Source organism: Pantherophis guttatus, chromosome 3 (genome assembly GCF_059756535.1).
Source record: "Pantherophis guttatus breed Tessera chromosome 3, ASM5975653v1, whole genome shotgun sequence".
NCBI classification, from domain to species: Eukaryota; Metazoa; Chordata; class Lepidosauria; order Squamata; family Colubridae; genus Pantherophis; species Pantherophis guttatus.
The window spans coordinates 114,242,962-114,270,961 of record NC_142065.1 but is presented as its reverse complement, the minus strand read 5'-3'; the positions used below and the strand labels follow the sequence as shown (position 1 = coordinate 114,270,961).

General features: G+C 42.0%; 1 long non-coding RNA gene across 3 annotated transcripts in view; it reads right to left on the bottom strand.

The window, feature by feature from the left end:
• Nucleotides 1-28,000, bottom strand: part of LOC117661269 (uncharacterized) — a 115,310-nt gene that overhangs the window by 83,678 nt on the left and 3,632 nt on the right. For 2 of the 3 annotated variants that reach the window (XR_004589938.3, XR_015733532.1), the window contains exons 2-4: nt 24,187-24,312; nt 21,949-24,106; nt 10,245-10,352 (exon numbers count right to left, since the gene is read on the bottom strand). This is a non-coding gene — a long non-coding RNA (uncharacterized LOC117661269). Of the gene's footprint in view, nt 1-1,846; nt 9,159-10,244; nt 10,353-21,948; nt 24,107-24,186; nt 24,313-28,000 lie in introns of those variants that run through there. The other variant, XR_015733533.1, reaches the window with a different exon arrangement.

Here is a 28,000-nt window from a genome sequence, read left to right as displayed (position 1 = left end):
CAATGAAATTGACATTATCAGCGGCATTTAAGGAGAACTTTTATAAAATGATCTATAGGTGGTACCTGCCACCAGATAGGATAGCTAAAATGTTCCCTGGATCCTCGGATAAATGTTGGAAGTGCAATTCGGCCAGGGGTACTTTCTTTCACCAGTGGTGGACCTGCCCTCAGATCAGGAAATTTTGGGAAAAGATTCAAAAATGGTTAAACGAGATAATAGGTGCAAGTTTCCCCCTAACTCCAGATTCTTACTTACTTGGAATCAAACTAAAAGACGTGGGCAAACAAGACTGGCATTTATTCATCCATATTACAACAGCTGCAAGAATGGCACTTGACCAACATTGGAAAAATGTAAATACACCATCAGATCAATTTATAATAAATAAGATATTGAATTGTGCTGAAATGGACAAATTAACGTATATCCTAAGAGATATCCTAAGAGACAAAAAAGAATCCATCTATTACACAATTGGGAACGCTGGTATTTATGGTTAAGGAAGAGGACAAATATAGAATAAATAACATAGTATTAAATATATACTTAATTACAATGAGATAGCGTTTAGTATTTAAAATAGTCAATGCTAATTGAACAAAAGGATTTACCGGGATGTAACTATGAATAAGTATTTGGGGGTTCGATATGACCCCTGGTTAGTCCTTCTGTGTGGTTGTCTTTATGTGTTGTGTTGTATACCCATATATAACTTATATTTGTTCAAAAATTACACTATATGTTTTTTTATCTGTAAATAATTAATAAAGATCTATTTAAAAATAAATAAATAAAAGGTTCTGATGATCCCAGCTGAGTTGCCTGATCGTCAGAGGCTTTTTTTCCCCTTTTTTATTTTTTATTAAGCAAAAACATAAGACAAAAACACTTACAAACATGTATACATAAAGACAATACAAAAAAAGAAAAACTAACTAACTAACTAACAACTAACATTGTTTCAGCCTATCGGCTGACTTCTAGAAAACTGTTGCATCGGTGATTATTTTCTGTTTCACCTCTATTTGTCTATTAGAGATCTATTTTATGTGCTTACTTGTTTTTACTTTTTTACATGTCCAAGACTTAACTTTATACTCTATTTTTAATTTTTTCTCTATGTGTAAGTATCTATTACTTCTATATATCCTTCTAATAACCGTTCTAACTATTTATACATACAGTCATGTGGTCTTCCTCCTATGTGATTGTCTATGTTTTTTGGTTAGGTTTTGCATAAGTATTATTTTATCAATCCTATCTTTTCCTCTAGCCAGGAATACCATCTTTGCCAGACTGCATAATAATCAGTGTCCTCTTTCTCTTGTAGCTCTTTTGTGAGTCTATCCATTTCTGCACATTCTGTTATTTTTGCAATTATTTTTTCTTCTGTTGGTAATAGTTCTGATTTCCAATTTTGAGCGTATACTATGCGTGCTGCTGTTAGGATATGAATAATGAGATATTTTATCTCTTTAGTCTGTTGTGGTGTGGTCATTCTGAATAAAAAAAAATCCAGTTTCATATCGACCTTCTGTTTCGTTATTTCTTCAATCATTATCTTGATTTCTTGCCAGTAATGTTGTGCTCTTCTACAAGACCACCAGAGATGGTAATATGACCCCTTTTGTGACTTGCATTTCCAACACATTGGTGACACATTTGGAAACATTTTCACCAGACGTGCCGGTGGAAGGTGCCATCTGTAGAACATCTTGTAAAGGTTTTCTTTATATGGTATCGACATTGTCAGTTTGAGATTTTCTGTCCATAATTTGTCCCATTTTTCCAATTCTATGTTGTGGCCTATATTTTTTGCCCATGTTATCATATTTTCTTTCAATTTCTTTCCTCCAATTTATAGTTTATTAAATATCTGTAAATTTTGGTTATCATTTTCTCCTCTGTACTTTTTAATATCTTGTCTAGTTCCTTCGGTTCGGTCTGAAATCCATATTGTGTCCAGTCTGCTATATATCTTGACTTTATTTGACGGTATGGTCACCAATCGATAACTATTCCCCGGCTTTCCAATTCTTGCCTCGTGTATAAGTCTCCTTCACTACTCAATAATTCTTGGTAATTCCTCATTTTTCCTATTTCTATGGTGTTTGGGTAGATTAAGGCTTCCATAGTCGACAACCAACGTGGGATCTTAGTGTAGTGTTGTTTTCTGATTTCTTGCCTTGTTTTGTATAGTGAGCCTCTGATAATGTGCCACTGAAAATACCCATGTTGCTTATCTATGCCTTCCCATAAGAAGGCGTGCCAGCCCCGGTTCAGATCAAATCCCTCTAGGTATAACGTTCTCTTGTTTTTTAAGTCTGTCCATTCCCTAATCCAATTTAATGACGATGCTTTATAATATAACTCCCAGTCTGGTAAACCAAGGCCTCCCTTCTCACGGGTGTCCTGTAAGCATTTTATTTTAATTCTGGCCTTCTTTCCTTGCCAGATATATTTCATTATTATCTTATTGAGATCTTTGAAGAAATCTTTTCCTGGGCCGATTGGTATCACTTGAAAGAGGTAAAGTAATCTCAGTAATATGTTCATTTTTACTGATGCTATTCTGCCCAAAAGTGACAACTGTAATTTGTTCCATATTTCCAGATCCTTTTTAATTTGTTTCATCAATTTAATATAGTTATCCTCTCTAATCGTTGTTGCTTTTGTAGTGATCCAAATTCCCAAGTATTTTACTTTCTTTGCAATCTGTATTCCTAATTCTTCTTCCAATTTTGTCTCTTGTGTCTTGGTCAGATTTTTTGTCAAGACTTTAGTTTTTTGTCTGTTAATTTTGAGTCCCGCTACTTTGCCGTATTCTTCTATCTTTGCCAGTAATTTAGTTCCTGCTATTTCTGGTTGTTCTACTATGAACACCACGTCGTCGACGAAGGCCTGTAATTTATATTCCTCATTTCGTATCCGTAGTCCCTTTATGTCCTCTTCCTTCCTTACCTCATTTAGTAAGGCTTTCAGCAATATTATGAATAGTAAGGGAGATAATGGGCACCCTTGCCTCACCCCTTTTTGTATGTCCAGTCTTTCTGTCATGTCCCCATTAATTGTGATTCTCACAGTCTGGGAGGAGTATAGTTTCTTAATCATTTTTAAAAATTTGTCGCCAAAATCCATTAACATTAATTGTGCTATGAGGAACTTCCAATTCAAATTGTCGAATGCCTTTTGCACATCGAGAAAGATTAAGGCTACTTGTTTATCAATTTGTTGTTCATAGTATTCTAGAACGTTTATGATTGTTCATGTGTTATTTTTTCTGCCTCCTTGGGACAAAGCCGTTTTGATCAGAATGTATATAGTTGTGTATAATTGTTTTCAATCTTTGTGCTATGACTGTCATGAATAATTTATAATCGACGTTTAATAGTGAAATAGGTCTGTAGTTCTTAACCTGTGTCCGGTCTGTGTCTTCTTTGGGGATAAGTGAAATAATAGTTTCGTCCCAAGATTTAGGAGTTTCTGCTTCTAGTAATGCGTTGTTGAGGACTTGGAGGAGTATTTCATCTATCGCTGACTGGCAGTTTTTATAAAATTCAATTGGAATTCCATCTGGGCCTGGTACTTTGTTGTTCTTCTGTTTCTTCCGGGCTTCCATCAACTCTGTCATCGTGATTGGTTTATTTAATATGTCTCTATGGGTTTCCTTCAGTTTTGAGATATTTGCTTCGCATAAGTATTCCTTGATATCTCGGTCTTGGATCTCCTCTTGTGAGTAAAGCTTTTGATAGAATTCTTTAACTATATGTTTTTTATCTGGATTCGTGCTACATATTTGTCCCATTTCATCTTGCAGTTGGTATATTATTCTTTTCTCCCTCTCTTTTTTCAGTCTGTCGCTAACCAGTGACCTGTTTTGTTTGCATATTGAAAATGTTTCTGTTTTGCCGTTTTCATTTTCTGTGCGATTTCTGTTTGCATGATTAAATTCAGTTCATGTTTGGTGAGGTTCAGGTTTGCCTTTATTGTTTTATCATCAGGTTGTTTTTGTAACTGTGATTCATATATGTTGAGTTCTTCTAGTAAAGTATTCCTTTTTAGTTGTTTTTTTTAGTTGTGTATGCTATGGTGAGCCCTCTTATGTAGGCTTTTGTAGTGTCCCATAGGTTCTGTAGCGAGGTCTGTTCCTTTGTATTTAATTGGAAGAATTAATTGGAAGAATATTTTGAGTTCCTTCTCGATCATCCGTATATATTCTTTATCTTTTATTATTCCAGTATCCATCATCCACCTCTTTTGCTTGTGATAACCTTTCCATATTATTTTTATAGGATTGTGATCGGCCCAGGTATTTGGTACAATTTCGATATCTCGTATTTCCTTTCTAAGATCTGGTGTCACCCAGGCCATGTCAATCCTAGACCATGACTGGGGAGGGCTTGAGTAGTATGTGTATTGTTTGATTTGTTTATTGGCCTCTCTCCACCCATCGTATAAATGGAATTCTTCGGCCATATCTTCAAATGTTTCCGGTAGCGTTCTCTTTCTAGTTTTATTTTTCCTGTTACTATGATAGTCATCTTGTAAATTCGCAATTGCGTTAAAATCCCCAATAATGCAGATGTTCTCATATTCCAGGTCTTTAATTATGTTGTGCAGTTTCTTGTAAAAATCCCTCTGGTTTCCGTTGGGTGCATATATGGATACTAGTAATATTATTTTTGTTTCTGTTTGTATTTCGATTATTAAGATGCGTCCTTCCGTATCAGTATATATCTGTTTGGTTTTCAGGTGATTTTTGACGTACATTACCACCCCTCTCTTTTTACAGTCTCCTAGGGACGTATATAGTCTTCCTAATTTTTTATTTTCCAACAATTTTTGTTGCTGTCTTTTAATATGTACTTCTTGTAGTGTTATGATATCAATATCAAGTTTTTGTAATTTTGTAAATATGTATTTCCTTTTCATTGGTGAGTTGAGTCCATTTATGTTGATCAAAATAATTTTTAATTCTCCTTCCATCTTTATTGGGTTTATCTATTTATTATTTTCAACTTTGTTGTGTTTCTGGTAACTCTTTGTATCTTTTCCCTCGTTCCCTCTCTCTCCATTCTTTCTTTCTCCATTCTCCTTTTATCTTCTTGATCTTTTTCTTCTTTTTCTATTCGCTGTACCTCTTGCTTCCTGTGTTCCATTTCTTCCCTCCTCTCCTGTTCTTCTTCACATGTGAAATGTTGTTCAAAGAAATCTTGAGCCTTCTCTAGATTATCGATCCTATACTTTCTGTCCTCCCAGGAGATGAGTAGACCTTCTGGCATTAGCCAGCAAAATTTTATTTTGAATTTATTTAACTGTGTGGTTAGAAAATTGTAATTTCTTCTTTGGTCTCTTGTTCTTCTCGGTACTTGTTTGAGAGTTAAAATTTCTCTTCTCTTGTACATGGTTGTCTCCTCTCTCATTTTCCTATAAATCTCTTCCTTTATAGATTTCTTCATGAATCTTATGTGAATTTCCTTGGGTAACTTATTCCATCTTGCGTAGTTCGTATGAACCCTATATATTTCGTCTATTCCGATTCGTAGTTCTTCCTTATCCCTCTGGGCTGTCTTTGCCAATATCTCAATCATTGTTTCCCCTATATTTTCATCTTTTTGCTCTTCTACATTTTGGAATCATAGATAAAAAGATGCCTTCTCCATTTAAGTTAAGTTAATGCGTTAAGATAAGTTAATGCGTCTTCTGTTTCCTTGTTAAACGCCCCTTGGTCCTGTTCCATCCTTTCCATTCTATTAGCTGTATATTCTATTTTTTCTTCCACTTTATGGATCCTCTGCTCATTTTCCACTGTTTTGTTGAATTTGCTCTATCTTCTCATCTAAAGTTTTAATATTGTCCTTTATTTCACCCACATCTAACCTCAGTTCCTCATGGTTTTTCCTGGTCTCTTCATGGTTGTGGACCATCATTTCCTGCATCCTATTCATTCCTTCCTGGATCATTGCTAAGGCAGTGTGGATATTCTGCATATTAAGAGTGGGGCTTGTCTTATCCTTTTCTGTCATTTCAGCTGGTTTTTGTTGGGCCGGGGAAGCCATGAGTATCATTTGGCTTGATGGTATCTTCTTACTTGTTTTAGTTGTTGTTGCTGTGCTTATGGTTGCCATTATTATTCCTTGTTTTATTAATTCCCAAAATTTCATATACTAATTGATAATTATAAGTCTATTTCTTAGATTTGCATCCAAATTTATCTTTCACTTTTCAATATTCTTTCAATACTTTTCAATATTTATGAGACAATGATGAGGGAAGTTAAAAAGGAGGGATGGAGGGAAAATATAGTATTCTAATGTTCCATCAGTTGATTATCCAAAATATTAAATATTCAAGTACTTAATATAACTCTTATACTATTAAATAAATAAATATCAATTACTCTTATCTTCTAATATGACTAATGTAGATATATAAGTATCATTTGCATAAATATAATAAATATAATGTAACCCAGTATATATCTTTTACTCTAAATATATAAAGACAAACTAACAAACTAACAAGCTAATAATTCACTTAATATATATAAGGTTAGGTTATGCAATCATAAATCCAGCGGTGACATCAGTGAGTTAGGGACGAGGGAACGGCTCTCCGCTCTCTAAATCCCTAACATTCTCAATCTGAGCACTGATTTTGGCGCTATCGACCCCGGAGAGGTCGATAGAAGAAAGGGGAACTTCTGAGGACCTCAGGAAGGGCAGCAACCCCCCCTGAAGGCTCAGGAAAACCCCCTTAACTCAGATTGAGGAAAAACCAGCCATTTGGGCTGGCCCAATACGGTGACAGCTGTTTAGAAGGAAGCGAAGATTGTAAAAGAAGCATCAGTGGGAATAGGAGGAGAGAACAAAAGAAGAATTGAAAAAGGTATCTCTAAATTCTTAAATTGTCGAAAGAAGGCGGGTGGAAGGAACCTCCAAGTAGGATATATAGAGAGAAGCAGCAAGTGGAAAACCGGAGCGGAAGAGTAGTCCATCTTAGCAGTGACAGCGCACAATTTGGCAGCCAGTGAAACAAGAAATCCAGAGGAAAGCTGGCAGTGTGAACGTTGGGACGATACTTAGAACTTTTACAGTAAGATCTTGAGAGAAGAGAAAGTCTCAAAAAGCTGGAGAATACTTGACACAGGATTGTTAGATATTTGGACACTTAAAGAAGAGAAGATGGTGAATCCCTACTGACTCGACATAATGAGGATGTGGCGAATTTAGGATCTATAATACTTACTGGACAATTTGGACACAGACTTTTTCAACACTTACTCTAACACTTGGACAATTGGCTTAGGAGACGTTCGGACAGCTGGACTAAGATATTTTGATACGTTAACGCTCGAAACTCACAGAGGATATTTAACGTGTATTGGGCATAAAAAAAAAGAGCAAGAGTGATCGTGAAGTAAATTGGATTTATTAACATTGCTTTCCCTATTCTTTCCATTTCGTGAAGGCTTGGACGAGAAACGCTGGAATATTCGGACAATATTTAGACATTTGAAAGGAAATCGTGTTGGATTATAGTTGGATACTTAATAATTAATTTACTGCATAGAATTTCTCTTCTTCCTGAATCATCAGACTTTGGATTGGATTGAACAGGCAGACGTTTAACTTAAAAGGCACTTGGGACGTTAAGTATTTAAAATAAATAATTGGAAAATAGACAAGAATAAACGAATTAAAGAAGAGAATGACCTAAGAGAAGAAAATTTATAAGGGTTATAGACTTGTAATTAAAATAACCTGCTACTAGCGATTAAGAAGTAATATAGATATTTACATGTTACTCTGAAAATTTATTTTGGATTTATGCTTTTTTTCCCCTTTTAAATGCAAATGCTTTTAGAAAAAATGCTTTCAAAAGAAAAAAAACCCCTCTGACGATCAGGCAACACAGCTGGGATCGTCAGAGCCTTTTAAAAGCATTTTTTAAACAACTTCTTCAGCCAAAGAGATTGTAGAAAAATGCTTTTAAAAGGTAAAAAAAAAGTCTCTGATGATCACAGCTGAGCAGCGCGATTGTCAGAGGCTTTTTTAAAAACTTTTAAAAGCAATGCTTTTAAAAGTAAAAAAAAAGATTGCGCACCTCAGCTGATCACCCCCCCCATCACGCATTGTTCTACTTACTGCATGCCTCCTTTTGGCATGTACTGCATGCGTGCATCTCACATTTGGTGCGTGGTGTGCACTGCGCATGCGCAGCCAGCAAATCGGTAGTAAACCGGTTCAGATTTCACCACTGATTAATGGATATTGCAATGCATTCCTAGTTATTACTGTTATTGATCCAAATACAAAAACCAGTCACACAGATGAAATACCATTTGGGCAGCCTGAGAAAACTGAAGAAGATCAGTTTACTGAAGATCAGTAAGGCATCTGCTACAATGAAAACATTATTTTATGAATATTTAATAATAAAACCCCTGCCACATGGCTTTAGGCTTTGCCCTGCCTCTTTGCTGGAAAATAATTGTTCTCTTAAAAGCTGGCTAAACAGGCCCAGCCAAGCAGTCCCAATACTTTGCTGAACAAGGAATGGCAATCAGGTTTGTCATATTATCATCCATGCTTATGGATCCAACCTATAATGTGTCACCAGACCAGCAGACGCTGCCATGATTGGGCCATGTGACTGATTGTTTGGGGTTGAGGGAAAAAACTTTTAATTAGGTGAAAAGCAAGAGGCCCCTCAGAGTTGGTTTTCACCAGATATGCATCAATATGATATTTCCAATAAAGCTATTCTTTGAGGAATTCACCTGCCTTGGAGTTTTTGCTTGCAATGGATCTATTGCTTGGAACCCTGACATTAAACCAATTCTCTACTAAAGCATAAGGAAACTTTCCACTCCCTTCAGGGCTGCTATCGGGGGTCCTGAGCCCCTGTCTCCCAGGCAGCGAGAAGACTCAGGGATGATGGAGAAGACGGAGGAGACAGTGGCCACCAACAGGGCTTTGTGGAGAATTTGCTGAAAGCCTACTCACCCCAGTGGGTGGCAGCGGGTGGCAGTGGCGGCAGCAGAGGCCAAGCACCAGTTGGGCGCCTTGCTCAAAACTCACACCAAGTGGTCAGCCACCCAGGAGCTTTACCAGGTGGAGGAAGACACAGGCTACCAGTCTGAGTTCCAGGAGCTGGTGAGAAAACACACGGTCAGTTTGATGAGAGAGGAGGGGACTGCGATTATCAAGTGGAGGTCAACAGAACCCCTGGACCTCAGCGAGTCCAGGGAGTGGAAGTACCAGACCTTGTGTCCGGGTTTCAAGTAACACCCACAACAGAATCAAAACTCTGGGGCAGGCATTTTCCTCAAAGCTTGAATTTATTAGAGATGTCATATTGACACATCTGGGAAAACCCGAATCTGAAAGCCCCCAGGTTTTCCCCACCCAAAGTAAAGTCAAAGTTCCTTTCCCTGCATCAACATGGGCATCACATGGTCCAATCAGGTCACTGTCCCAACTGTAGTTGACTCCCAATCACGCCTCCCCAGGTGCAGGCTGAACGTCCTTGACTCCCAAGGAAAAAAAATGTTGTTATGGCTATACATCCCACACTGTCTCCATCCACCCCTCCCATTCCCACAGCTTTCCCATCCACCACTTGTGGCAGCCCTGAAGATCCAAATTCAAAGATGGCCTAGGGCTGACACTATGACACTATGACCCGCAGCCAGATCCTGGAGGGGTTGCCAGAGAAGCTCAGCCAACTAAGCCTCAACAGTGTTGGGCAGCATCAAATGTCCAGCCAAGGGATGGTGCTCCTCAGCCAGCCAACTTTCAAGTTTTCTGCCCAGAAGGACCGATCTACTCAGTGAGCAACTGCAATGCTGCTCCCACTAGGGCAATCCAGTGCACAACTACATCTCTCTAGGAGGGCTCGAGCTACTTCCTTGAGAGCCCAGCCTGTCACCACCACCTCCATTGGCTTGGTCAAATCCCAGCTCACAGGGGAGCCCTCCCAGGCATTGGAGTCTTGCCAGCCCAATGGGACAGCCCCAGATGCCATCTGGATGGGCATAATACCTGGATTAAGGCTGTGTCCAACTCCAGTGAGTGCCTGTTCCTGTTCCTGCACCCCAGCCACCTCCATCACCATCACGGCCCACAGCCCCACCCCACTTCAGGGCTGCCTTTGATGGGAGTCCAGACAAGTTGGCCTTCTATCTCAACAGGGTTTGGACCCACATTGACTGCTACGGAGATTATTATCTCACTTACCAAGAAATGATCTCAGCCATCACAGACAACCTAGAGGGTGAAGTAGCAGAGTGGGTGACCCAACTCCACGATGAGGGCGGCCCAGAGCTCGAGAACATTGATGACTTCCTGTAGGAGTTAAGGAAGAGGTTTGAAGCAGTGGCAAAATGTAAAATTTGTTACTACCAGTTCTGTGGGCATGGCTTGGTGGGGGGGGGGTATGTGACTGGGTGGGCGTGGCCAACTTTTTTTTTCTACTTTTAAAACCTAGCTGAAGAGGTTGTAAAAAAATGCTTTTAAAAGCCTCTACCAATCAGGCAACTCAGCTGGGATCATCAGAGCCTTTTAAAAGCATTTTTTCTACAACCTCTTCAGCCTCTGATGATCCCAGCTGAGTTGCCTGATCGGCAGAGGCTTTTTTTTCTTTTAAAAGCCTCTGACAATCCCAACTGAGTTGCCTGATTGGAAGAGGCTTTTTTCTTTTTTAAAAGCCTCTGACGATCCCAGCTGAGTTGCCTGATTGGCAGAGGCTTTATTTTCTTTTAAAAACATTTTTTCTACAACCTCTTCAGCGGAAGAGGTTGTTTAAAAAAATGCCTTTAAAAACCTCTGACAATCCCAGATGAGCCGTGCGATCATCAGAGGCTTTTTTTACTTTTAAAAGCATTTTTTCAGTGGAAGAAGTTGTAGAAAAAATGCTTTTAAAAATAAAAAAAAAGCCTCTGATGATTGCGTGGCTCAGCTGGGCATGGGGGGGGCAGGGATGTTTGCTACTGGTTCTCCGGGCGATCTGCAATTGCTACCGGATCGGGTGATCTGGTCTGAACCGGGAGCATTTCACCCCTGGTTTGAAGACTCGGCTCAAGGCCATGAAGCAGAGGTGGAGATTAAGGCGATTAAGCAAAGGGGTTGCCCGGCTAAAAAGAGTACATCGGAGAGTTTTGGAGGCTTGCTGGAAAATTGTGGTACTGGCCTCAATGCCTCCTGGTCCACTACTTCAAGGAGGGTCTGGACCAGGAGCTGCACAACACCTGTATCTTCCAGGGAGTTCCTGACTGCATTCATAACAGTGGCCATGGACCTTGAGATCCACCCACACCGTAAAGAGATATCTGAGAAAAAATTGAAAAGACAGCTTGGCCGGCAGTGGAAGAGCTGCCCAGGAGGACCTCTACAGCACCGATCAAGTGTTTTTGGTGTGGGCAGCAAGGCCACTGTGTATCAGAATGCCTGGTGCTGGCACCCGTTCCCCAGCCGAAAGCTCCTGGACTGGCAAAGCCCGAAAGGCCTCCACGGAGATCTGCAGAAGAAAGAAAAGTGGCCCACCAAGCCATCAAGGTCTCCCCCCTCCGCAAAGGGGGGGGAACTCTGGCCAGAGAGACATCACCGCTGACCACAGTGGTGATGGAAGTGAGAACAACCCAATGGTGAGTAAATCCATCTATCCATTCATCATCAAATCTATATTGAAGCCCAAGGGGAAGTAGAGGCCATCATAGACACGGGATGCACCTGCTGCCTGATCAGCCTCCCCCTCTGCCAAAAGCTAGGTATTCAAATGCAGCCCCTAGCTAACCCCCTACGCTTTGAACAAGTCAGTGGGACACAAATTGGGGAGACATCTGCCACTCTGATCAACAAATCAGTATGCTTAGAAATGGGCCACCACTGGGATCTTATTCGATTTGTGGTGGCACCAAAAATGCCTGAAGGAATCATCCTGGGACGGGCATGGCTGGACAAATGGTGTCCCACCATCTCCTGGGAAGACAGCTACAGAAAAATAAAGCTGGGGCTAGGCCCCCTCCCCCTCCGACCCTGTGGAGGAAGAGATAGCCAAGCTACAGAATGATGAAAAAGCAGCCACCACAGCAGAACTGCATCCAGGGAGCCCCCAGATCCCCAAGGAGTATCGGGACCTAGCAGATGCATTTAGTGAAGAAGAATGCAATGCACTTCCACCTCACCGACATACTGATTGCACCATAGAGTTTGTACCAGGGACTAAACTACACAAACCCATGATGTATTCCATGACCTCAAGAGAAATGACTGAATTAAGGGAATATATCAATGCCAATTTGGCCCGAGGGTTCATCCAACTTGCCAAATCCCAGGTAGCCACCCTCATCCTCTTCAAAGAGAAGAAATATTGGGTCGATTAGATTATGCATTGATTTTACAAGTATTAATGCCATGTGCGTGGAAAACACCTACCCACTGCCTCTCATGAAGGACATGCTAGCCCACTTGGCCAAAGGGAAGATGTTCACCAAACTAGATCTATGAGAAGCATAGGCCAAACCTATGGCTTGCATGCCAGAGGTGGAATGCAGCACCCTCTCTGATGGCATGCAAGCCGTCGCCCCAGTTCAGTTCTGCTGCACATGTGCACGTATCTCCCAACCACCAGATGGTTTTCAGGTCTCTGCCGTGCATGCACAGGGAGTGGGGTGCATGTGGGGAGGGCGTGTGTGCATGCGTGGGGGCACTGTGCATGTGGGGGATGTGGGGAGTGCGCATGCATGCGTGGGGGGTGGGGTACATGCAGGGGCAGGGTACATGCAGGGGGTGGGGCACATGCATGAAGGCCACGCACGCATTGCATTTTGGGATTTGGGTGCGTGTGCACATTTGCACTCATACATGTACACTTTGGGCAGTCAGTCCAGAAAAGGTTAGCCATCACTGTTATAGGTTGAAAGAAAGTTATTTTTTTATTATTTTTGATATTTGTTGCAAGTCTTAGTTCATTCTGAGCCTTAGCTTTTCTTACTTCATCTTTGCAAATTCAGGCTATCTGCTGATGTTCTGCCTTAGTTATGTGTCCCTCTTTATTCTTATCCTATTTCTCTTTCAGTTTATCAGAGAGAACTTTGTGGAACCATGCTAGTTTTTTTCTTGGATTTTTTCTTTTTCTTTTTCTGTGGCATTGTGCTAGACTAGGTCTTTACAACTGCATTTTTTGGAGTTTCCCAAGCTTCCCAAGCGCTCTACATGGGGCTCCCCTTGAAGAGCACTCGGAGGCTCCAACTGGTCCAGAATGCGGCTGCGCGGGTGGTTATGGGCGCAACCTGTTGTGCCCGTGTGACACCCCTCCTGTGCGAGCTGCACTGGCTCCCAGTGGTGTCCCGGGTGCGATTCAAGGTGTTGGTTACCACCTTTAAAGCGCTCCATGGCATAGGACCCGGGTATCTTCGAGACCGTCTTCTGCCACCAATAGCCTCCCACCGACCAGTCCACTCCCACAGAGAGGATCTCCTCAGGGTGCCATCAGCCAAGTTATGTCGGCTGGCAACACCCAGGGGGAGGGCCTTCTCTGTGGGAGCCCCAGCCCTGTGGAATGAACTGCCCCCGGAAATACGTAAGATCTCTGACCTCCGGGTGTTTAGTTGCACATTGAAGACCCTGTTGTTCCGCCAGGCCGGGCTATCAACATAATAATTTTAAATTGAGGTATTTTAAAATTTTGGGGTTTTAATCCGGCCAAATCTATTTAATTATTTTAATTTTTAATCATTGTTGTGTCTTGTGTTTTTAAATTGGCTGTACACCGCCCTGAGTCCTTCGGGAGAAGGGCGGTATAGAAATAAAATAACAATAACAATAACAATAACAATAACAATAACAATTACTATTATTATTATTATTATTATTATTATTATTATTATTATTATTATTATTATTATTATTATTATTATTATTATTATTATTATTGAGTTGTTTTCCCCTTTAAGATTTTCATCCATGGAATCCTTCCCAAGCTCTCCTTATATCTGTTGAAACCAGCAATTTTAAAGTCTGTTTTGATTATGTTTTATTATGTTTTTATTACTACTATTTTGATTATATTCTATTGCTTGTATCTGCATTATACTGTATTGAATTCCAATATGACATGGTCACTCTCGGCATTTTGCTTGGAGGGCCCTCCCCCACATTCTTTCCCCGGCAGTAGTCTGCCTCTGCTCCTGCCTCTCTTTTCTTTGTCGATTCACCAAGGGTGTTTGTCCCCGGGCATTATGCATATGTGGGACACTTAAACATGCCTCCTGATGGCCGGGTGGGATGGGCACCTGGCACAGCCACCCCCCCCAGCAGCAACAGTGGCAATAGCAGCAGCCAGGCAGCAGTCACTCCAGCCACAGCTAGGCTATATTTGTAGCTGCATCCCAGCTTTAGGGGGCCTCCATTCTCACTGGCATCCACTGGCCTGTGAGTCCTGGCCACAACCAGAGCCTCAGTGTCTCTAGGTGGAGAGCACACACAGATGGCCCCTCCCCTCCCAGAGACCCCACACATGCCTCATCCTGGAGAGGAAGGACTTGCTAAAAAAATAAAAACAGAGACTGTATGATGTGAGAAGCTAAAATGGTTCAGTCTGCAGAAAAAATAACAATGTTAAGTTCCCTTCATGCTTAAATGTGTAAGCAGACTTTCAGGGGACAGTGAGGTCTTTACTTTACAATTCCCAGTTGCGGGGGGGGGGGAATGTATGATGGTGGGACATGTGTGTCAGTGGACAATTGCTGAGGAAAGAATGCCAGCAGAGAGCCTGCCAAGCATAAACACAAGTGGTGGGTTGACTGTGGTGGGGGTCCACAGAGGGCATCTCTTGGTGGCATCAAATCTTAAACCAGTGGTTCATGTCTAAAATTGTTGGTTCCCTCATTGGATGTTGACCTTTTGTTGGCAGTACAGATGAAAAGACCACTTGTGCTCCTAACTCCTTAATTTTCTTGCTGAGCTGCTCAGAGTCTTTTGATATTATTTTCAAGTTTATTGTCATATCATTTGTCCCCACATGAAAGAGAAGAAGGGGATAGTAGTCTATGGGCTTGATTATTTTAGTAAGGTTCTCAGCCACATCTTTGTCTTTGCTTCAGGGAGTCAACATACCTCCCTAGATTGATTGTTCATTCTATAGATGATTGATTCTGTTCCCCTGAGAGATGAATTTCCTATTGCCAACACTTACTTTTTTCCCCTGGGAAAGTGTGGGTTATTTTTCTTCCTATCACAGGAACACTTGATGCTTTTCCAGGTGTCTGCATGCTTTCTTCCCGGGGGAGACTATGAAATTGATTGTTCAGCTCTAGTGGAGCTGCACTGGACTGGGCTGAACTAGACAAGAGAGGCATTGCTCTTGGTTGCTGTTTTCTTCTATGTGTGACATGTTTCCATCGGTCTATCTCTTGTTTCCATCGGTGTATCTCTAAAGGTTCATGGACACACAGGTTCATTTTTTCTAGTAGTTGTTTGTCCTTTGTTATGTTTGGTTTGGATATAATCTTCTGGCTTAGAGTTTCTAGTTTTGTAGGTTGAGTCTCAGAGTTGCCTCTAGAACGTTTGCTTTTTCTTCCAGTAATTCATTTAGTTTACATTTGGTACATGCTTAATTTGGGCCATCCATGGACACATACATAGAATATATTTTGCAAAGCATAACAGTGTCAGTCTCTTTCTTCATGATTTTTTTTTGTTTTTCCTAGTACATTTACGGATTAAAAAATTCAAAAGTTTACAAAATGTTAAAAAAACATAATAGGGTGGAGCTTCCCATGATATCAGTCACAAAGAACGGAGCTCTCCGTTCTTGTGCTGGCTTCTCCCTGTTAGTGGGCTCTGAACAGAGCCAAAGCTGCCTTGTGGGGGTGGTGAAACTAAGGAGGGGTGCCCTATGAAGTTGCAGGAGAATGCAACTCTCCTGCCAAAACCCAGGGTTTTTCTTTTTTCCTCTATGCCACGATGGGAAGAAGAGACAACCTAAGATGGGTGCCACAAAGCTGGGATAGCAGATGACCATCTAAGCACAACACAGGAGAGGACGTTGGTGAACAATGTGTGAACTGGGTGAGAAGAATTCTTTCTATTCAAATTTTAATCCCAAAGAAACACAGAGGAACTATTGATTTAGAGCTGTTAAATGGTGAACAAACACTTTGGAAAGTGATTAAGTGATTAGCAACTGGAAGGAGGAGATTTAAAGAGAGAGGAAACAATTTAAATCAGCATTGCTTTTTCACTCGAATTTAAAAATGCTGGAATTATTTACTTACAAAACCTATTCTGCTTCTAAAACTGTTTTATAATCAAATGAAAATTGACTAGTAAATTGAAATTTAAGTGGAGAGTGCCACTTAATGGCAACAAGTCCACCCAGTTATCTTGCTGATAATTTATGTAACATCTAAGGTATTATTCCAACACCGAATTGTTCTTTCACAAGCCCCATTGGTCTGAGGGTGGTGGGCTGAGCTAAACTCCTGGGTGGAGCCTAACAACCCCAGGAACTCCTTCCAAAAGTGGGAGGTGAACTGGACCCCTCTGTCCGAGATTACTCGTTCTGGAGCCCTGTGTAATCTATACACATGTTGGACAAACAATTTAGCCAGAGTTTTAGCCGAAGGGATCTTGGGACATGGGATAAAATGCACTTGTTTAGAAAACAAATCAGTAACCACCCAAATGACTGTATTCCCTCCACTTTTGGGCAACTCAACAATAAAATCCATGGAGATTTCCTTCCATGGGGCTCCTGGCCTACCTACACTCTGAAGTAACCCAGGGGTTTTCCCCAGGGGCTTCTTTGCTGAAGCACATATGAGGCAGCTCGCCACGTAGGCGTCTATGTCTTCAGCACCGGCCACCAGAATTGTCGTTTAACTAAATGTAATGTCTTCATGAAACCAAAATGCCCGGTGATTTTAGCATCATGGGCGTATTGTAATACTGCCCCCCTCAGGCTGGCGGGGACATACAGTTTTGCACCCACCCAGGCGAGACCCTCCCGAAGCGCACACTCATTGGAGTGGGCTAAAAACCACTTGTCAGTTTTTAGTGCTTCTTTTAACTGCTTGCTCAAGTCGCCGGACAAGGTTAGGTCCCCTTTCGCCTGGGCTCTGGTAACCACTAGTGTCACCAGCTGTTTTGAGGGGATAAACAGATGAATCACTTCCTCTCAAACACTATTGTATTGAGGCAGTCTCAAGAGGGCATCTGCCATAAAGTTCTTCCCTCCAGGAAGGTAGTGCAGGGAGAAATTAAATCGGTTAAAGTGTTGGACCCAGCGGACTTGCTTAGGTGACAGTTTTCATGGCATTTTTAAGGCCTCTAAGTTTTTGTGATCAATCCACACCTCAAAGGGGTGTTTCGCCCCTTCCAGGAAATGCCTCCACATTGACAGTGCCCAACGAACAGCAAAAGCCTCTTCTCCCAGATGGCCCATCTCCTAATTTCCAAGAGGTATAGGCGCAGGGTTGCAAATTCCCCTCAGCATTTGCTTGGAGTAACATTGCCCCGACGGCCACATTGCTGGACAACAAACGGGGCCTCCATGTCAGGATGTTTAAAGACTGGTTTGGCAGCAAACAGTCATTTCAGTTTCTCGAAAGCCGCCTGACATTCCATAGTCCACTCGAGAGGCTGGGAGGGCTTTGGCCTCACCTCTCCTTTTGTTTTCAGAAGGTTAGTAATCGGTAAGGCAATTTTTGCAAACGAGGCGATGAACTGTCGATAGAAGTTAGCAAAACCGAGGAAGCTTTGTAGTTGTTTGCAGGTACATGGGGGAGCCCATTCCAACACAGCCCAGACCTTTTCTGGATCCATTTCTATCTCCTCATGCGAAATGCGGTACCCCAGAGAGTCAATTTTAATCTGGTGGAATTCGCATTTTGACAGTTTAGCATACAGCTCAGCAGCTCTAAGTTTTTTCAGGACGGCTCTCACCATGGACCATCGTCCATGGTCTCGGTGTAAATAAGGATGTCATCAAGGTAGACCAGAACCTCCTTGTATAGGTGTTTGTGCAGTACTTTGTTGATCAGTTGCATGATCATGGCAGGGGCTCCTTGTAGTCCGAAAGGGAGCACCCTAAACTAGAAACATCCCAGCGGGCAGTTGAAAGCAGTTTTCCATTCATCACCTTCCTTAATTTGAACTCTATAATACACCTCCCGCAAGTCCAGCTTAGTAAAATCTTTCCTTTGGCCAGATGGGCTAGCATGTCCTTCATGAGGGGCAGTGGGTAGATGTTTTCTACACAAATAGCGTTCAGGTTCTTATAGTCAACCACCAGGCAGTAAGACCCATCCTTCTTCTCCCGGAATAGCACTGGGGCGGCTACACGCGGCCTAGCCTGTTGGATGAAGCCACGTTTTAGGTTTTTATCAATAAAGTCTCGTAGTTCCCCCAACTCCCGGGGGGTCATGGGGTAGATCTTTGGTTTAGGGAGCTTTACCCCAGGAAGGATTTCTATACTACAGTCTGTAGGCCGGTGGGGGGGGGGGCAGCACATCTGACGCCTTCTCACTAAACACCTCCCGGAGGTCCCGATACTCTTTTGGGATCTTTTCCTCCCCCACAATGTGGTCTGTTGCAGTTGCCGCCCCCTCGCTCACCACTTTGGCCACACAATAGGGGTTCTCCCCTTTCTTCCCTTGCTGGTTAGAGTGGATGCACAACACACCCCTCTTCCAATTTATGCATGGGTTCCATTTACGGAGCCAGTGCAGCCCAAGTAGGAGGGGTCGTTCCATGCCAGGGGCCACAATAAAGCTCAGAGTTTCTAGGTGATCCTCCATCCTCATCTCAATTGGTTTGGTTACAAAATGGGCTGTCCCCCCCCCAGCTACCGATCCATCTAGCTGACAGAATGCAATGGGTCTTTTCATCATTTTTAGTCTTAGGCCCATCTCTTCCACAATGTCCGGGCTGATGACACACCTGGTGCATCCTGAATCTAGAAGGGCTAGCATCTTCCCGTGGGCCCTGTTGGATGATACCTTTAGTTCTACTGGAATGATCATGGGTCCCCCATTCTGACTTACCAGGAGGTCCTCGTCGGAATCGGTTTCGGTTTCTCTGTCATTGGCGAGGGTCGGAGTTCTCAACTCACCCCGTTCCAGTGGACCGAACTCAATGACTTCTACCCCTTTTAGGGCAGTTTCGCAGGGTTTTGCGGATGTTTTATTGGCTCTCTTCCCTCCACTAGGGGTCGCCTTGGGTCCAGGCTTAAAGAAACACTCAGCCGCTCGGTGCCCCTCCTTTCCACATCTGAAGCATGCGGTGGACTTCAGCTTGGAGACTGCAAGTCCCACTGCGGCCTTTGGAGCCCCCTTGTGGGATGAGGAGGGTGGTTGGCTCCAGGTGTGCCCGCCGCGAAAACGATCTCTGACCAAGTCGATCTCCACGTCAGTGGCCAGCACATACGAACTTTGCAGATCCCTAGGGGCCCCTCAGGAGCAGCAATCCTTGTAGACCATCCTAATAGCTTATTAAGGATGGCCTTATTAAGGCCATCCTTATAGCTTTCCAGCAGGGCTACTTCTGACCACCCTCTCTTGTAGGGCACCAGCTCGCGGAACTCCTGGGTGTACCCTGCCACCAATCTCTGCCCCTGATGTATGGACTTCATTCTAATTCTTGCCCTATTTCCCAACCAGTATCACTGCGACACTTCCAGTTTTTCCTCAAAAATAATAGTGATTGATGAATTAAACCAGGGGGGAAATATATTAAGAGAGTTGGAAGATGTGTTTGAAAGGGCTTTTCAATCAGGTTCGCCTGATTGAATCTTTTTATCAGGGCTTTTTATCAGGTTCACCTGATTCGCCAGTTGCAGCCCTTTCTGGACCGGGATGCCTTGCGCATGGTCACTCACGCCCTTGTCACCTCCTGGCTGGACTATTGTAATGCTCTCTACATGGGGCTCCCCTTGAAGAGCACTCGGAGGCTCCAACTGCGCGGATGCGGCTGCGCGGGTGGTTATGGGTGCAACTCGTTGTGCCCACGTGACACCCCTCCTGAGTGAGCTGCACTGGCTCCCAGTGGTCTTCTGGGTGCGATTCAAGGTGCTGGTCACCACCTTTAAAGTGCTCCATGGCATAGGCCCCGGGTACCTTTGAGACCGACTTCTGCCACCAATAGCCTCCCACTGGCCAGTCCGCTCCCACAGAGAAGGTCTCCTCAGGGTGCCATCGGCCAAGTTATGTCAGCTGGTGACACCCAGGGGGAGGGCCTTCTCTGTGGGAGCCCCAGCCCTGTGGAATGAACTGCCCCCGGAAATGCGTAAGATCTCCGACCTCCATGTATTCCACTGTGCCCTCAAGATCCTGCTGTTCCGCCAGGCTGGGCTATCAAAGTAATGATTTTAAATTGGGTGTTTTAAATTTGGGGTTTTAAATGTGAGCCGAAATTATTTAATTATTTTAATTATTTTTAAATTGATGTCTGTCTTTGTGCTTTTAATAGGCTGTACACCACCCTGAGTCCTTCGGGAAAAGAGCGGTACAAAAATAAAATTATTATTATTATTATTATTATTATTATTATTATTATTATTATTATTATTATTATTATTATTATTATTATTATTATTATTATTATTATTATTATTATTATTATTATTAGAAAGGGAGACAGGGGTCTGGGTAGAAATCTTTGAAATTAGGCAATGGAAGAGGGTAGAGACAGGAGTAATATCTAGATTGAACATCCAAGAAGCAAACATAGACAGAAATAAAGACCTAAGAGAGGAACCTAGAAGGCAAGTCAAAAAAAAAAAAAAGCATAACAATTAAACTACTGAAGGAGGCAAGAGATGATGGAAAGATAATTTTCTTTTTTTAAATTGTTGTTTTGATTTGCTTTTCCTTCTCCCTCTCTTTCGCTCAAAGCATAGCAATCAAAAGTATTGAAGCACGCAAGAGATGATGGATGGATGATTTCTTTTCTTTTATGTTGTTCTGATTTGCTTCTCCTCTTCTCTCTCTCTCTCTCTCTCTCTTTCTCTTTTTTTTAGGTAGGTGACATGATTAGAAGTTAGAAAGGAAAGAAAGGAAAAGTCTTTTAATAATGATTAAAAGCTAGGATAGGTGATAGAAATAAGAGAAGGGGGAATATCAATGTATATATTTTTATATAATAAAATGAAAGCAATAACAAGAGAAAATGTGGAACAACTGAACAATGATAGATTGCAACCAAAATAAATGCATATTATTTACTAGAAATATATAAGTCGATTGAATATAATAATTATGATTAACTTTATTAGTTTTATTTGTATTAGAACGTATGACACCCAGATGCCACATTGTTCACATATTGATTTCATACATTTATAAAATATAAAAAACTTGAAAAAGAAACCATAATAGATTTTTCCATTTTGTTTTAAATTCTAACTTAAAAATTCTAAAAGTTCATTTAAAATTTCAAAATGTAAAACTTTTCAGTTATTTATTTATTTAAAAATTTGAAAGGATTTAAAAAATAATAATTTTGGAAGTTCTTCTAAAAAATAAAATATTCAAACATTTTCAAAATTCCCAAAAATTCCCAAAAATTTAGAAGAATTTTGTGTTATTTTTTTGTAAAAGAATTAAATCAAAAATATTTATTCTTCAACGTTAGTCTTTTGATCCTTCCTGTGGCTAATGTTGAGTAATAGCAATATCAATAATACTTAGATTTATACAGGTAATCCTTGAGGTACAACAGGCCATTTAACGAACGTTAGAAGTTACAATGCACACCCAAAATGCTAAATATGAATCTGTTTTAAAGTTACAAATTCTGTAGCGCCCCATAGTCATTCACTCTTATGACTGACTGCAGAAATGTTGCAGCACACCCACTCACCTATTTCCTTCCCATCTCACCTGGCCAGGTCCTCAGAAACCCCCAGAACCCAGTAAGTTGGCCTCACCATTCACTTACTTACTTTTTGACGAACTCAGGAAGTCAGCGTAGAGAAGGTTGCTCCCTTGCTGGGCCACATGGCATAATCAAGAAGAAAAAAATCAAATCTCTTTTATTTCCATGGCAATCCTTTCCCCCAGCCAGCATAAACCACTATGATATCTTTTTAGTGCCACCAGAGCTAGCGTTACACTAGTCTTACACTGGTAGAGCAAAGAAGAAATCTGATCTCTTTTGTTTCCATGCCAAATCTTTCCCCCCAGCCAGCATAAACCACTATGATATCTTCTTAGTGCTGCTAGCATAAGATTAGCATAAAGCTAGAGCTGGCAGCATTAAGAAGAAATTGCACTGATTAATGCTGGCTGGAGAAGAAAGGTTTGCAGGAAATCAAAATACTGTAGGTGCGATTTTTTTTCTTAACGTCACAGCATAAAGCTAGTGCTGGCAGAGCTAAGAAGATATTGTATTGGTTTATGCTGTCTGAGGGAAAGGATTACCATGGAAACAAAAATGACTGGGATTTCTTTTTCTTGATTGTGCCATGTGGCCCAGAGAGGGAATGGCCTTCTCTATGCTGACTTCCTGAGCTCGTCAAAAAGTAAGCGAATGGTGATGGGAAAGTGAGGGTAAGGAGGAGGCCCGTAGGACTTTGGGGAAACCAAGGGGCAGAAGGCAGAGCATCAGATATCTTACAGGGTGGGGGAGGCTTCTTGGCACTAGGCCTCCCCCAATTTCTCCCAACCCTGAGTCACCTCATGCTTTACCTAATGGCCTATGCATTCGTTTATGCATGGGGGATGTGTCTACATACTGTTCCTCATGGGCTCATCGAACTGCAGTTGTCCTTCTGAGGTCCTTCTGGCCATGAATGCTGCCTCTTCCATGATGTGGCCCAAAGTGTCATATGTCATCTTGTGGAAGCGGGGTATTGCCTTTTTGTTCTCAGTTCTCTAGGCTCAGCCGGGGTGGTCTTCCTCAGGTGTCTCTGAGGCTGGCAGTTCATTCTCCACTTCTGGCTGCTGTGTGGAATGCTCACTGGCCTCTCTTACGGGTTTCCCAAGGATATCTTCCTGCTCCTGAGCATGAGGCATAAACTCAGATGCTTCTGGCCAATGTGGTCCCTAGTACTTGTGTCGGACACAGGTGGGTCAGCTTCAATGGGCTCAGGTGACCACCACCAGATCATACAGCTCCTTTCCTCATCACTGTCACCCTCTTCCTCCAGTACAGAAGAAGGGGGCTGTGTGCAAGTCACTGGACCCCTCCTCGTTGAACAGGGTTCCACAGGTGGTAGGGTATGCTACCAGGAGACTCATACTGCTTCATTCAGAGGTAGGAGATGATTTTGGTGTCACATCTTCAGTGATTCCATGGCCTTTACTGATGTCCTGTGGTGTCAAGCTTGGGTTGTTGTTGGTCTTGACCTCAAACTCTGTCCCATGCAATTAGTCTTTCAGCTTATCCACTGCTGCCCATTTTAATGCCAGAAACTCTCATTTATAGGTGGGGAAATTCTTCTTGACTGGGGTGAACCCTGCTGATGTAGGCAATTGGCATCTAATGTCCAACATGTTCCTGATAAAACACTTCTCCAAGGCTGTCCTGGTAGCATTAACATGTAGCTCGTAGGGGCAATTCGGGTCTGCATAAGCCAAGATGGGGGTGTTGTTAGGCTCCTCTTCAATTGGTCAAAGGCCTGTTCACACTGCTCGGATCCACTCTGCTTGAACTGACTCTAGGGAGTACCTGGGCCCCTTATCCTGGTGAAGCTGGCCCAAACTGTTGGACACATCCACTGCTCTCTCATTCTTCAACAGATCATTGAGGGGACGAGCTATCTTTGAAAATCCCTTAAGAAACCTTTGATAGTACGAGAAGAACCCTAGGAATGATTGCAAATCAGCCATTTTGCAGTCTGGGCCAGGAAGTGATGGCCTCAAGCTTTGTGGGGTCGATTGATATTGCTTCTGTGGAGACAACATGACCGAGGAAGCACCCTGCAAAAACATCCTGGTTTGTTCTACTTCAGCTGGCTCCATCCCCTTCCTCTCCACAATCTGACATAACAACCTGTTCAAGCATCTGATGTACTCAGACAGCCTTTCATCTCTTTTCTGGTACATTTGCTCGAACCAAAGCAGCAGGCTAGAAACTGTTTCAGGAGGCCCAAATTCATCCTGCAGTAAACAGAGATAGTCACAAACTGTGAAATGCCTTCAGTTGAGTTTTAAACTTCTAATAGCTTACACAACAGTACCTTTCAGGCTCTCTCTGAACCTTTGCTTCTTTCGGGCATCTGAGACATTCCATTCCCCTATTGCCTGCAATGGCCTGTTCCATCCAGGCTTTGTATTCTTTTTCCCCTCTGGCACTAGTTGTATTCCTGAAAAGATACATAATTTCTTGTACTTAGTCCCCGCAAATTGGCTGCTAATCTGGGTTTGGATGGATATCAGGCTTCCCATAGCTTGAGCAGATCCTGCCCCTACGCTAAACAAAGTGCATTTCCCCCTCTTTGGTGCCCAATGGAAGTTTTAAATTAAAGTCTGTTGCTAGATGGTGATGCCAGAAAATTATGGCTTTTATCAATTATTTTATGTATGTTTTGTTTGTTTTATATTTTAGCTGGAATATTGTAGCCCTCCATAAGAATAGCAAATAATAAATATTCAGTGATTTGAAAAATATGTTGAAATAGCAATTGTGTAATGTAACAGCAAAAACAGCAAATGCAATTTGGGGCTACATCAAGAGAAATTTAAATTCCAAAATTGGAAGGTAATCTTTCCATTTTCTTACTCTGATTTGATTAGAATCCATCTCAGGAATTAGTGGGTTCTGATCCAATCAGCACAAAATTATTTCTATATGTGAGCACCTCTCTTGAATAAGGACTGAAATAAATTGGAGCAGGTTCAGAGAATAGCAACAAACATGATTAGTCAAAAGAAAAGAGATTGCAGATGGATATGTTCAACTTTGATAAATATGACTGATGGGTGTGTGATGTTATCTTCAAACTGTTAAACGGATGAAGAAGACCAATACTTATTTCTCTCATCCTAAACTGAAGACATAGAATAATACAGAAAGGCAGATTCTAATTGGATGTTACGGGAAAAGAACCCTATTCTAATAGGAAAAGTCAATTATTTTCTTTTTTATTGGAAATTCTTGGATGGATTCTCAGGTGGAAGCTAGACAATTCTTTCATTTCTTTACATCTTTGATTCTAAGTAAAATTCAGAGGAAAGACCTTTAGTAGTATTGGGAACGGAATGGGATAACTTTCTATGGTCAACTCACCACTGCCAATTTGCTATGGCCAACTTGTTGTGGCCAGCTCATCACACCCAATTTGCCACAGGGCAACCCACTGTGGGCAAATTGTTATGGGACAACTCACCCTGAGTCAATTCACCAATTTTATTTAATTATTTAAAATAATTTAAAATAATTTTAATTTTTGTTATTCACATTTCATTTTGTCCCTTCTTTTGCATCCTTTCTTTATTGATTCTATTCCACCATTTCTTTAATACTCTGTAACTTTTATCCCATGCAAGTTGTCCCACAGCAAATTGGCCATGGTAGCCCATCCATCTGGTATGCCAGAACGGTTGACCTTGACTGGCTATCAATAAGTCCATTCAGTTGTGCAGAAGGGGATGAGGGTATTCCTCCCTTTTCCACCCTTTTCGGTCACATCATGAGACATCTCCACCAGCTCGCTTCCACTCCATCCAAATACCTATCCATCTCCCCCCCTCCCCCATTACAGCAGCCGATAGCAAGCAAGCATTATAGAGGCTGACACATGGTGAATTGTCCTGTGGCAAGTTGGTCGTGGTGAGTTGGCCATGGCAAGTTGGCTGTGGTGAGTTGGCCACAGGGAGTTGTCCTAGACCCTATTGGGGTCTGCATTATGCACCTGGCAAATGTATTAATTATCTTAATTTTATCTTAATTCTTCTTAGAAGAATTCATTCATGCCTAGGATAATGATCTTTACAACTTTCTCATAAATCAATGCAAGTTTTATGAGAGATTCTTGGCCATAGTGCAAACCCCATCCTTGACCCATCCTGTCCCACCCATCCCATTCACACAAAGTGGTTAGCCAAATTTTGCTGGACAAATCTTCACTTATTTGAACGAAAGGTAATTCATACCTTTATCTTTAAATACAGATTATGTCCTCTTGCAGAGATTAAACATCACCAAACTCTACTTGGGATCTCAACAGTGTTAACCTGCAATAGCCTAGCATATACAATTTTTGATGAATGATGCAAAATTTTAGCCAAAAAGCATCTTATGAGTCAAAGCAGTCCTTGCAGTAAGCAACATCCAGCTCATTTACCAAGGTGACTGTTTCCTAAACTATGGTCGGTTTGAGTCATACAGCAAGGAAAATCAGAGTTCCATCTGGAGCTTAATCTGATCTGACATGTGGAGATAACCAAGAATGCTCCTGAGAAATTCCTCTGTTGGGCAAAACATATAGAGCTCAAATCAAGATAAGTTTTCAACTGGTTTAGTAGCTCCCTTATATTTAATTCTTCAAAGAAAGAATCACATAAAGGTGAAAGCAATATTCAAATGACAGTTCCATTTTTTTAGGTTCATGGAATTAGTAATCCTCCCTCTAGTTTAAAACAGAGCATGTAAATTTCTGCCACATGTAACCAATAAATAGCATATCTCACAACACTTTGGATCAATAGTTTTTATTGACAAGACTCCTCAGTAACCTTATAGTTGTTTGAATTTGTTATAGGTTTATTAATAATTACATCATATTATTTGTTCAATAGGTCATCTTTTTAATATACACACTGAGGGACAGTCATTCAAGTTTCATGAGATATTCTGGCCTTTTCAAAAAGCAGACTTGTTTACTATCTGTCATATTTACTATGTAGCATAAAGTTCACATACTTTTTTCACTAACCACATTAGTATTAATGCAAACTATAAATGTATATGGTGCTTTCGAGTCAATGTTGCCTCCTGATAACTGCGTGGACATGTCCTGCAGTTTTCTGGCAAGATTTCAGAAGTGATTTGCCACTGCCTTCTTCCTAGTGCTTAGAGAGAGTGATTTAGGCTAAAGTCACCCAGTTGGCTTTGTGCCTAAATCAGGACTACTACTCAAAGTCCCCTGGTTTCCAGCCTGATGCCTTAACCACTACACTAAATTGGCTCTTCAAGCTATGATTATTAGATACTTATGTTGTCTCATCAATTAGTATAGTAAATGGGAGGGGCAGATATGACGGCTGCAGGGGGGCATATTATGTTTCGGGAGTGCGCACTTGTTGTTTACGAGCGATTGCCCACTCCGACCCCCAAAGCACTGCTCGTTTCCTGGGTTGTTCAGAGTCTCAGACCCTGGGTCTACGGCTGATGTTATCTAATGCCAGGTCAGTGGTAAATAAAGCCCCCCTCATTCATGATCTTATTTCAGAGTGGGGTGCTGACCTGGCAGGGATTACGGAGACCTGGTTAGGCCAGGAGGGAGGAGTTCCCCTTGTGGAAATGTGCCCGCCAGGTTTCCATGCATTCCATCAGCCAAGGACTCAGGGAAGGGGTGGGGGAGTGGCAGCAATCATTAGAGAAAGTCTTTGCCCGAGGGAGGCCACTGTTCCTCAGATAGCCGGATGTGAGTCCCTCCTTGTGAAGTGGGGTCGGGGGATTCAGATGGGCCTACTGATTACGTACCTGGCTCCCTGCCACGTAACAGCGGTCCTGCCTGAGCTGTTCGACATTATAGCCGGGGTGGCGGTGGAAACCCCCAGACTTATTGTTATGGGGGATTTTAACCTGCCATCCTCTGGTGAGATGTCGGAGACGGCTCGGGAGTTCATGGCTTCCATGACGGCCATGGACCTGACCCAGGTAGTTCAAGACCCCACCCACTTGGGGAATCACACTCTGGACTTGATTTTTGTCTCTGATCAGTGGCTGAATGATCTAAGAATAGGAGATATAGACATCAAGCCCTTGTCATGGTCTGATCATTCTCTCCTTCACATGGGCTTTCAAGTCACTTCCACCCACCGCAGGGA